This window comes from Lampetra fluviatilis, chromosome 6 (genome assembly GCF_964198595.1).
Source record: "Lampetra fluviatilis chromosome 6, kcLamFluv1.1, whole genome shotgun sequence".
NCBI lineage: Eukaryota > Metazoa > Chordata > Hyperoartia > Petromyzontiformes > Petromyzontidae > Lampetra > Lampetra fluviatilis.
In genome coordinates this window covers 14,612,793-14,625,888 of record NC_136280.1, presented here as the reverse complement: position 1 = coordinate 14,625,888, position 13,096 = coordinate 14,612,793, and the positions used below count along the sequence as shown (strand labels likewise).

Here is a 13,096-nt window from a genome sequence, read left to right as displayed (position 1 = left end):
TGAGTGAGTGAGTGAGTGGGTGGGTGGGTGAGTGAGTGGGTGAGTGGGTGGGTGGGTGAGTGAGTGGGTGGGTGGGTGAGTGAGTGGGTGGGTGGGTGGGTGAGTGAGTGAGTGGGTGGGTGGGTTTGGGGAAACCGGAGGACCCCGAGAAAAAAATCCACACGACCACGGCGAGAGAGAAAGGGACACGCAGACTCCCAACATCCAGCAGGCGCATCCATCACTTGCCTCCCTCCACTCTGCCTCTCTCTCTCTCACAAACAAAGACAACCCACCCCTCCACCATCGCCTTGACAAGACTGTTGGGGGCAAGTGCCGTTAGCGAGCAGCGATGTGTCCTACACACCGCACCAGGTACTCATTTGAGGCTGAGTCGACCTAGGGGGGCGGCTGGGAAGGGGGGGTCCAGGCCCCGGTTCAGACAATCGTCGCCGGTGTTGGCCGTGAGCGCGAATCGAACTAGATGGTCGCCGGGTTCAGTAGCGTGGCGCGCTAACCACGACACGGCCGCTCTCTTGCCAAACCCAACCCTCCATCCTCCTCCTCACCACCACCATCGTCCACCCTTCAACCTCCACACCATCATCACAACCACCATCATCCTCCACCCTCTTCCTCACCACCACCATCATCTTCACCATCATCACCACCACCAACCATCATCCACCCTCTTCCTCACCACCATCACCGCCACCACCATCATCACCACCACCATCATCACCACCACCAACCATCACCCACCCTCTTCCTCACCACCATCATCACCACCACAAACCACCCTCTTCCTCACCATCACCATCATCATCATCACCAACCACCCTCCTCCTCACCATCATCACCACCACCACCATCATCACCACCACCACCATCATCACCACCACCACCATCATCATCACCACCACCACCCATCATCATCACCACCACCATCACCACCACAACCATCATCACCACCACCACCATCATCACCACCACCACCACCATCATCAGCATCACCAACCACCCTCCTCCTCACCATCATCATCACCACCACCACCATCATCACCACCATCATCACCACCACCAACCATCATCCACCCTCTTCCTCACCATCAACACCACCATCCTCCTCCTGCAAACCCAGAGAGTGGCTCAAACAAAAGTCTCCCTCTGCCTCTCCGCCCCCCCATCCCCCACGTCTCCCTCCCTCCCTCGCAACAACTTCTCCCCCTGCACTCTCCACCCCCTTCTCCCCCCCCCCAACTCTCCCCCCAACTCTCTCTCCCCAACTCTCTCACTGCCTCTCCAGACATTCGGCCAAAAAAATGTTTGGTCCTGGCGTCACAAATTGAGCCACGTACTGTACGGCCCGTGGCGGCATTTCAGAGTGGAGGAGGAGGAGAGGGAGGGAGGAGGAGGAGGAGAGAGCGGCCAAACTTTTAGCTCCCTAGGAGGAGGAGAGAGGAGGAGGAGAGGGGGAGAGGCGCGACTTTTAGCTCCCAAGGAGGCCGCCACGGAGCGAAAACAGCCGCCTCACATTGCCTGAGGTGAGGCCCGCAGACTCGCTCACTCACACAGACACTCACTCACACAGACACTCACACACAGAGACACTCACACAGACACTCACACACTCACACAGACACTCACTCACACATACACTCACACTCACTCACACAGACACACAGACACTCACACACAGAGACACTCACACAGACACTCACACACTCACACAGACACTCACTCACACATACACTCACACTCACTCACACACTCACACTCACACAGACACACAGACACACACACACTCACTCACACACTCACACAGACACTCACACACAGACACTCACTCACTCACACAGACACTCACTCACTCACACAGACACACAGACACTCACTCACACAGACACTCACTCACACAGACACTCACTCACACAGACACTCACACACAGAGATACTCACACAGACACTCACTCACTCACACAGACACTCACTCACTCACACAGACACACAGACACTCACTCACACAGACACTCACTCACACAGACACTCACTTACACAGACACTCACTCAGACACACAGACACTCACACACTCACACAGACACTCATACAGACACTCACACGGACACTCACAGAGACACACACACACTCACACAGACACACACTCACACACTCACACAGATACTCACTCACACAGACACACACTCACAGAGACATTCACACAGACACTCACTCACACAGACACTCACACAGGCACTCACACAGACACACACTCACACACTCACACAGACACACAGACACTCACTCACACAGACACTCACACAGACACTCACAGAGACACACACACACACTCACCCACTCACACAGACACTCACTCACATAGACACACAGACACTCACTCACACAGACACTCACTCACACAGACACTCACACACCCACGCAGACACACACTCACACAGACACTCACACACACACACAGACACTCACTCAGACACTCACACAGACACTCACACACACAGACACACACACAGACACACACTCACGCAGACACTCACACACACAGACACTCACACAGGCACTCACACAGGCACTCACACAGACACTCACACAGACACTCACACACACAGACACTCACTCACACAGACACTCACACAGGCACTCACTCACACAGACACTCACACACACAGACACTCACTCACACAGACACACACACACTCACTCACACAGACACTCACTCACATAGACACTCACACAGACACTCACTCAGACACTCACTCACACAGACACTCACACAGACAGTCACTCACACAGACACTCACACAGACACTCACACAGACACTCACACACACAGACACTCACTCACACAGACACTCACACAGGCACTCACTCACACAGACACTCACACACACAGACACTCACTCACACAGACACACACACACTCACTCACACAGACACTCACTCACATAGACACTCACACAGACACTCACTCAGACACTCACTCACACAGACACTCACACAGACAGTCACTCACACAGACACTCACACACTCACGCAGACACTCACACAGACACTCACTCACACATACACTCACACAGACACTCACTCAGAGACTCACTCAGACACTCACTCACTCACACAGACACTCACACAGACACTCACTCACTCAGACACTCACTCAGAGACTCACTCAGACACTCACACAGACACTCACTCACTGAGACACTCACTCCGACACTCGCAGAGAGACAGGGGGTGTTGACAGACAGGATCAGGGAGAAGTGGCAAAAGAGAGGGAGTTGATGAAGAACGGTTACGTTTATGGAGAGAGATGAGTTAATGGAGACATACGTTGGACCATAGATATGTCGACGGAGAGATACGTTGGAGAGAGATAAGTCGACGAAGAGTTACGTTGATGGAGATATACGTTGGAGAGAGATAAGTTGATGCAGAGATAAGTTGGAGAGAGATACGTCGACTGAGAGATAAGTTGATGCGGTGAGAGAGACAGAGAAGTGGATGGAGAGATAAGCTGATGAAAGGAATACTTCGATGTAAAAAGAGAGAAAGGCTTGATTGGTAAAGTAACAGTTTTGGAGGGAGACTGAAGCCGATTCAGAGACGCGACTTTACGTACAGAGGAGCTGATAACCGCGAGAGTGACACGAGGCGTGTGATGGGGGGAACAGAGAAAGCGAGATTTACTGAGAGAGGAAAGAGTGTAGTTAGTATAGAGAGAGAGATAAGTTGACGTCGGGAAGAAAGTTTTAGGAGACAGAGGCAAGAGCGGCTGATGGTGTGGATAGAAATGTGTTTGCAGGAGGACGAATGTTGCTCGGAGATGAACTTCGATGCAGCGAAGTTAAACGGAACGAGAGAGAGGGGGTGGGCGAGGTTGACAATAGAGAGATGGGGGGGAGATAACCCGGTAAAAATGGTGCGACTTTGGGTCAACGTTGTTGGCACTTTTGTTAGAAGCGTTGGGCGTTGGCTCCATGTTACCAGGGAAGGTGATGTAGAGAGAGAGACAGAGGAGTTGATATTGAGAGTGTGGCCCTGATGGAGTTGCTATTGAGTGTGGAGTGAAGTTGAAGGGTGTGAGTGTCTGTGTGAGTGAGAGACTTTGGTCGATGTCGAGGCAACTTGCTCTGGTTACACACAACTCCCCCCCCTACTCATTCTGCCCTTCGATGGGCTCGGTGCCTACTTAAGCTCATGGCGACCGCGGGGAGAGGGCATTTAAGGCTGAGGCTGGCCAGCGAACTTGGCGACGTTGGGTCAACGTTGGGTCGACGTTGGGCCGACGTTGCTTCGACGGTTTCGACCGCATGCCAACGTTAGCTCGACGTTGGCATGTTCACCGGGGAGGCTCGTGTGCCTCATCACAAACTGCTGTGTATTTGGAGTTCGCATTTTCTGTCTCTTTCGCTCTCGCTCCACGTGCTCGCGTGTGGATTTTTCTCCGGGTCCTCCGGTTTTTCCCTCCACATTTAGAATCAACATCACGCGTTTTGAGTCCTTGGCTGCTGTCAATGTCCCCACGATGCTAAGTCACTTCACTGGGCTAATATTTGTGGCCCAGGTTGCTTCTGAAAAAGAGGTACTGTATGTAGCTCAGTGGGCCTTAGCTGGTAAAATAAAAACAAATGTAAAACATCTGTTTAGTTTCATGAATGTATGTTAAACTTCTTTCGCACCGTACGTAGACAATCGTACTAATCGGGTGTGCGGGGAAGGACGATAAACCAAACACAAAAAGCAATTATAAATATATGGGCATGCACTGATTGGAAACTCTCCATGCAGGAACATTGTGCCGTTGCTTTTTATCGTCAAATTCTTTGGCAACAAAAAAAAGATAAATATATCTCTCCATCAGGGTGCAGAGACTGTGGTCACCCAGAATGAACCGTGGAACAGATAACGACTCGATGCCCAATTCACGAATACGACGGAGGCATCGTCGTCACAGCGATACCCTCCGCTGCTCCTGACGCAATCATCTGGCTCATCAGTCATATCAATGTAACATCATCGTTTTGGCTCGACGTCCACGTCAGCCGTGCCAAGAAGGCAGAGACCCATAGTCTATGCGTCACAAAGAGACGCATAGACTCACGCGGAGACCCATAGACTCACACTGAGATCTATAGAGTTGCACACAGAACCATGGACTCGCATAGAGGCCCATAGACTCACACTGAGATCTATAGATTTGCACACAGAACCATAGACTCACGCAGAGACCAATAGACTCACGCGAAGACCCATAGACTCACACTGAGATCTATAGATTTGCACACAGAACCATAGACTCACGCAGAGACCAATAGACTCACGCGGAGACCCATAGACTCACACTGAGATCTATAGAGTTGCACACAGAACCATGGACTCGCATGGAGGCCCATAGACTCACACTGAGATCTATAGATTTGCACACAGAACCATAGACTCACGCAGAGACCAATAGACTCACGCGAAGACCCATAGACTCACACTGAGATCTATAGATTTGCACACAAAACCATTGACTCGCATAGAGGCCCATAGACTCACACTGAGATCTATAGATTTGCACACAGAACCATAGACTCACGCAGAGACCAATAGACTCACGCGAAGACCCATAGACTCACACTGAGATCTATAGATTTGCACACAGAACCATGGACTCGCATAGAGGCCCATAGACTCACACTGAGATCTATAGATTTGCACACAGAACCATAGACTCACGCAGAGACCAATAGACTCACGCGAAGACCCATAGACTCACACTGAGATCTATAGAGTTGCACACAGAACCATGGACTCGCATGGAGGCCCATAGACTCACACTGAAATCTATAGATTTGCACACAGAACCATAGACTCACGCAGAGACCAATAGACTCACGCGAAGACCCATAGACTCACACTGAGATCTATAGATTTGCACACAGAACCATGGACTCGCATAGAGGCCCATAGACTCACACTGAGATCTATAGATTTGCACACAGAACCATAGACTCACGCAGAGACCAATAGACTCACGCGAAGACCCATAGACTCACACTGAGATCTATAGATTTGCACACAAAACCATTGACTCGCATAGAGGCCCATAGACTCACACTGAGATCTATAGATTTGCACACAGAACCATAGACTCACGCAGAGACCAATAGACTCACGCGAAGACCCATAGACTCACACTGAGATCTATAGATTTGCACACAAAACCATTGACTCGCATAGAGGCCCATAGACTCACACTGAGATCTATAGATTTGCACACAGAACCATAGACTCACGCAGAGACCAATAGACTCACGCGAAGACCCATAGACTCACACTGAGATCTATAGATTTGCACACAGAACCATGGACTCGCATAGAGGCCCATAGACTCACACTGAGATCTATAGATTTGCACACAGAACCATAGACTCACGCAGAGACCAATAGACTCACGCGAAGACCCATAGACTCACACTGAGATCTATAGATTTGCACACAGAACCATGGACTCGCATAGAGGCCCATAGACTCACACTGAGATCTATAGATTTGCACACAGAACCATAGACTCACGCAGAGACCAATAGACTCACGCGAAGACCCATAGACTCACACTGAGATCTATAGATTTGCACACAAAACCATTGACTCGCATAGAGGCCCATAGACTCACACTGAGATCTATAGATTTGCACACAGAACCATGGACTCGCATAGAGGCCCATAGACTCACAAGAAAGGCAACAATCTCCACTGCACCTTTAACATACTGCAGGGGTGTAGTGCTGTTAGTGAGCACCTATGAGGGCTGGCACGGCACACGAGCGAATGGGTGACGAGCGATGTTTACACACTGTACCAGGTACAGTATTCATTGGAGGCTGAGTCGACCTAGGGGATGCCCATGACCGGTTCAGACAATTGTCACGGGTGTTGGCCGTGAGTGGGAATCGAACTCCGGTCGCCGGGTTCGTAACACAGTAGTCCACATGGTAACTACTCTCTCGGGAAATCTTTGTCTTTATTGTGTATACAATGTCTGTGTGTACACGGGTACCCACCAATGATGACTGGATCACCCAGAATGTGCCGGATCTCGTCAGATCTCAAACTCGGCAGGGGTTTGAGCCTGGATGGTACTTGGACGGGGCAACCAGCATCTGGGCTGCTGTTGCGGAGCGATGTTGTGGGCACGGCACCGTCATGATCCGTCATCTCTGCTCCCCGCACTCCGCCAACCAGCGTCGTGAAGTATGGTCAAACAACCCCCGGGGCTCGCACGGTGTGGGAAGGCCCTGGTTCAGTAGTGGATTGACGAAGGGGCTGTGTGCGTACATATAGCGACTTTATAAATAACACTGGTTGTCCTGTAAGCTCTTTGCCATGGGAATGTGGGATTCCCACCGCTGCTCCGATGGCAGCCGACAGGGAAGAACACTGCCCATTGCTCATTTGAACAGAGAGACAATTTTAACTCGCCGAATGTTTTATATCGCCCGCATACCTGTCAACCCCTTATCAGTGCCTGCCCTTGTTACAGACCAAATCGGATCTTATTGGTCACCTCGTGCCCCTTATACATCTCAACGTTCATCCTGTAAAGTCCCATCACAAGGCAGAAAAACAAACAAATAGACACATTTTTTTTTGAAACGGCTGTACTCCGTATGGACCTGAAAACTCAATTTCCCTGTACAAGAATACAGGTAAACCGTATGGTTTGACAATTACGCACTCGTATATTTTTTATAATTAATATTGTTGTGCATTCATGTTACACCGTGGCTGGTGGATATACTCTGTTGTGTTTTTTCTGAGCCCTTCACTTGTGGCTGGAGAGAAGCCACCCACTCACCACGGCGGCGACTTTTTCCAGCGTGCATTTAATCCCCCACACCCCGTGTTGATCAAGCGTTCGGGCCCTTAAATGCGGAGTGCTTTTCAACAAATTAGGACCGCGCGGGGACGATTAGCTCACGGGGAAGGCCTGGTGCTGCGAACAGCAGCCCTACTCTTAGGTTTTTTTCGGTAAAGTCACGTAGGTAAAAATAAAATAATAAAAATTAATAGAAGTAATAATAGAAATTAAATAATAAATCACGACATTTCGGAGGCAACACAAGTCTCCGTCATCAGGTGGGACCGTCACAGCTAAATTTACTGCATCACACTTAATCACACTTGATGCAGTAAATTTAACTGTGACGGTCCCACCTGATGATGGAGACTTGTGTTGCCTCCGAAACGTCGTGATTTATTATTTTATTTCTATTATTACTTCCATTATTTTTTATTTAAAATTTTTCTACCTACGTGACTTTACCGAAAAAACCTAAGAGTATGAATCCTTGCAGTCACGAAAGCTTCAAATCTAGAACAGCAGCCCTATCTTTGCCGCGGGGCCCTCAAATCAACGCACGTATTTACAGCGGCTCCCTCTTGCTCAATGCCGCCGTCGCCACCGCGCGAACGAGCGGCTTCGCAATTGCCCGCGAGCGGAGGCGACGAGTGTGGAAATCAGCCAGGGCCTGCGATAAAGTGTCGACTTCACCGCTGGAAACAAGAATTCAGATGGTTGGTAATGGCTGCGCAGAGCGGTGCCTCGGAGGTCAGGTGACGGGTGCGCAGCAACTGCTGGATCAAGCAGGATGAAGGAAGCGATGGCGATGAGGGAGACATTGTTATTGGCCGTTGGTGACCTCTTAAAAGCCAAGGATTGTTTCATAGATATCATCGTAAAGAGAGGGTCCTTGGCTGTCAGATCGGCAGTCGGCCAACAATTTATTCAAGCGAGCCTGGCACTGATGATGAGGCGCTGTGTGCCGAAACCGGGCCCGAGTGTTGCTTGTCTTGAAATAATTTCGCTGAAATGATGCACTCCCAGAAGGCTGTGTGGCTGACGGGACGTGTAAAAAATTACTTTCATAGATATTATTTTGTGACGTGGAGAAATGGATACGTTAAGTAGACTTTGTCTATTTGTTTACCTTGAAGCAAGAAATTGTTTGACATTTGTTTAAATTTGCAAGCCCTTTGTCAAAGTGCTGGTGCCCTGTCAGGCATGGCGGGAAAGGCAGTGGGGCCCAGGACTGATTCTCATATCCACTCGCCAATTTACGTTTTTAACTTTGGCCATAAATCGAACCCAGTACTCCCACGTTCGTCGCGCAGTGCGCAAAACGCTACGCATCTTGTCAGGCGCGTGTTAAATCTGCAAATACTTTTTTTTGTTAAATGTGCGTGCGAAAAGATAACCCATTTAAAGCAGAGATTTAAAAGTTGCGGTAAAATCCATGGGTTCTATTTACGTGGATCGTGCGCATTTCGTGATGCGTCGTATTAGCCATTGGCTTGTTTTTGTATTTTATCCCACTCAGAGCTGCCATTCACTTCAACGCACAAGTCACTTTATTTGACCCTTCTGCTCGTGAATTTTGGACAGCAGAGGGACGAACATTTTCAAACAATTATCGCACTCAACTCATAGATAAACAACAGTGAGGCTAAAACATTTAGTTGTTTGCCTTCCCGCCCCTCGCAAAAAGGAAAATTTAAGGAAGTTGATGTCGGTTTGAAATTGACGAAGCTCGGTCTGAATGTGGGTTGAGTGAAACTACTGTCGTGGATGTCGTCAACTATGGCGTAAATCGAGTAGTTAATGACATTAATGGCATTAACTACTCCCACACCTCCGATTAGCATGGTTGACTACGTACGGTGAAAAAGAAGTTCAACGTACATCCATTGACATAATTGGAAGTCAATTTCCAACGCCTCGATGCCCACACAAGAATGGGGCAATGCTCACCTCTATTGCCATCCTCGAGCCAGTGAAGGAAATTCCATATTCCCATGACGGCACCTGTCTTGTACTAATACTATAATGACTTTATCGACTCTGGAGGACACATGGGACCGAGCCTTGAATTTCGATTCAATATCAGCCGGTAGCCGGCAAGCATCACGGAATGAAACGACAGTAAAATATAAGCAGCGTTACTCCGTGCATTGATTCGCATGCTGGCACCACGAAACTGGCATATTCGATTCCGTCTAACATCGGCGGAGAGTGAATTCTTCGCTCGTCCTGCCACCTCCACTCTGCTGGATGCCACCTCTCTGCTCGGGCTACGTAGTCGGCACGTTCAGCCACGCACGGTGTTCAACATGCGCACATGCGTACGAAGGGGAGCGCCGCCGAAAGTCCGCTGTTGTACTGCACTTCTGCTCTCACGTCCGCGGTGCCCGCCTTCACCAAACCAAGCGCTGACGAGCGAGGTGAAGTACGGTCGATTAACCCCCGCGACCCGCGCGGTGCCGGGGAGGCCTTCTCAGTTTTCTGTGTCATTTGTGGCCCTTGCCAAGTGTAAAAATGCAGCACCAGGGCTATTTTGGAACACAACAACAGAGGGCAGGGGGGGGATCAGGGCCGCACCCCGATAGCTCAGGGGGGACATTACAAACCACACGCCGTCCTTCTTCCCAATCTTTCTCTGTATTCCCCCACCCTTTCACCCTTTTGCCATTCCTATGATGTACTCATCGTACGTGTACGTCATCACTATCGGTACCGAGGCTCCTACAAAGGCCATGCGGGAGGGCGTGTGGCACAGTTTGACGCCAGCTGTCATGGCGTGCGGTCGTGTCGCTACGGTTTTCTGCGGTGAGTAGCAATGTCTTTAAAAACAATGGTGCTTTGCCTCTCTAAATAAAATTCACGCCGAGCCGTTTGCCTGTTCCGTAATTCGGCGGTGAGCGGGACGACGCACCCTGCAACTTGTAGACGTGTCGGAACGGGAGAGGGGTTAACTTGCGACAACACAATCCCGGGGTCAATGGCTTCCATTAGAAGCGTACACCACCCTCGCAGGCCCTGCACGTGGCTTGAAACACGGGCCCGAGGCTCTGCGACAGGATGAAAACCCAGAGTGAAAGTTCACTAGGAGGTGCACGCGCTGCCCTTTTGTCGATCCACTGCTGAAATGACAGCCTCCCCCCACACAACCGTGCGGGTCCCACGGGAGGTTCTTTGACCATACTTCCCCATTCTGGTCAGCGCCGGTTGGTGAAGGCGGGCGGCATTGACGTCGAGGGAGTAGAAGTACCGGTTGAACGATTGAATCTGCCATGCTGCCTTCTGTGGCCCACCGCGTAGCCGAGCCGCAGCCGGTGACGTTCCTCGTTGCGCGTGGTGGTGATCGCCCATCCACGCACCATCCACGCACCATCCACTCACCATCCACGCAGCATCCACGCACCATCCACGCACCATCCACGCACCATCCACGCCAAGGCCTCGCGTGGCTCTTGTGGCCGTGACAGTTTTGGCGCGAGCGGCAGATGGAACGTTGAGCGTGTAGAAGGTCAAAGTGGCTTAGCGATTGCTTGGGCACGAGGCTCCGCTCATCTCTAATTTACAGCCCCCTGAGCAGCATGTGTTGGAAATTCCACATTGCCATGGCAGGGGGGGGGGTGCCGAGTGTTTAGTTAAACAATCACTGTTCACATCCCGTGGCGCTCATTTGATCTCATCCCAGGATGGAGGGATGACGGAGAGGGTGGGAAGTTGATGGAATCCTCGACCGTTATTTGACCCTCTGCATCTCTTTGTTCGGACAATGAAACTCTGCTCACAGTGGCCAAACGTCATGCGACTACAACTAATACTCGTATTATTTTTTGTCACGTATTTTTTTTTTAGCAAACGCACATGAATAGCGAGTGAGCGTCCCGTGTTGTGTATTGGCAGTGGCAGTGAGCGATGTTTACAGAGAAAGGAGGCTCGGTTCCGCTCAGCGATAAACGCACATTCTTGTCCGCATTGACGTCACCGTACCTAAAAATCTCTCGTTCTTGCCAAATTTACTTCTCTCTTTTTTTTTCATCATCGCCGGCCAAGGAGCGCGGAGCCGAGCGGTTCAAGTCAAAACTGTTGTTGTGTTTCATAAGTGTGGACGGCTTGGCTCACGTCGTTTCGTGGGCATGCAAAAACTCACATCTGCTGGGAATTACATTTCACTGGTGAATTCAGATGTCACCGACTTATGAATAATGACTGCATACATACCTATCCAAGAGACAAAGACAAAACTCCCCCGTATAGCCTTAACAGACTGTTGAGGCAAGTGCTGTTAGCAAGCACCTATGAAGGCCGGTACGGCACACGAGGGGGTCGGTGGCCAGCACCACGCCCGGCCGCCTTTGTCTCCCCAATGGCAATGTTTGCACACCACTCTAGGCACTCATTTGAGGCTGGGTCGACCTCGGGGAAGCCCAAGACCTGTTCAGATATTCATCATTGGTGTTGGCCGTGTGCGGGAATCGAACTCGGTTTGCTGGCTTCATAGCACAGTGCGCTAACCGCTACACTCCCGCTCCCCACATACCAATCCAAAGATCTCCCATATAGCCTTAACAGACTGTAGGGGCAAGTGCTGTTAGCGAGCAGCTATGAAGGCCGGCACGGCACACGAGGGGGTGGGTGGCGAGCACCACGCCCGACCGACCGCCTTTGTCTCCCTAGTGGCAATGTTTACACACCACACCAGGTACTCATTCGAGGCTGAGTCGACCTAGGGGAGGCCCGGGACCGGTTCAGATAATCGTCACTGGTGTTGGTCGTGAGCGGGAATCGAACCCCTGTCGCCGGGTTCATAGCGCAGCGCGCTTACCGCTACACTATCGCTCCCCACAACTAACTCACCTACCACCCCCTTATCTACCCACTCACCTACCTACCTACACATCTACCCACCCACTCGCCAACCTATAACCCACCCACTCAACTACCTACATATTTACCTACCCCCTCACTTATATACACACGTATATAAGAGCTTTATAACTCGTCGGATTCCTCCAGTATAAATAAATATTCTAATTCTGAAATCTGCCGACCCACTCGTCTTCCGACCTCCCACTCCCGGTGGGTAACACACTAGTTACATCGTTTAACTCGTATCTAGGGTTGACATTCTATGATACATTGGAGTATAAAATATCAGTAATAATCGTAGCATCGGTTTAGCAAAATATAATGATACCACGTTGGCCGTGGGTCATTACATTTTTCTGAAATGCGCCCAATCTGGTCATATCTCAGAAAACGAAGCA

The 13,096-nt window shown here is 50.4% G+C and overlaps 1 protein-coding gene across 1 annotated transcript in view; it reads left to right on the top strand.

Annotated features, from left to right (window-relative positions):
• Nucleotides 1-1,393: 1,393 nt before the first annotated feature.
• Nucleotides 1,394-13,096, top strand: part of DDR2 (discoidin domain receptor tyrosine kinase 2) — a 76,421-nt gene continuing 64,718 nt past the window's right edge. The window contains exon 1 of the mRNA XM_078857819.1: nt 1,394-1,523. The gene's annotated coding sequence lies outside the window, so the exon portion shown is untranslated. The remainder of the gene's footprint in view (nt 1,524-13,096) is intronic.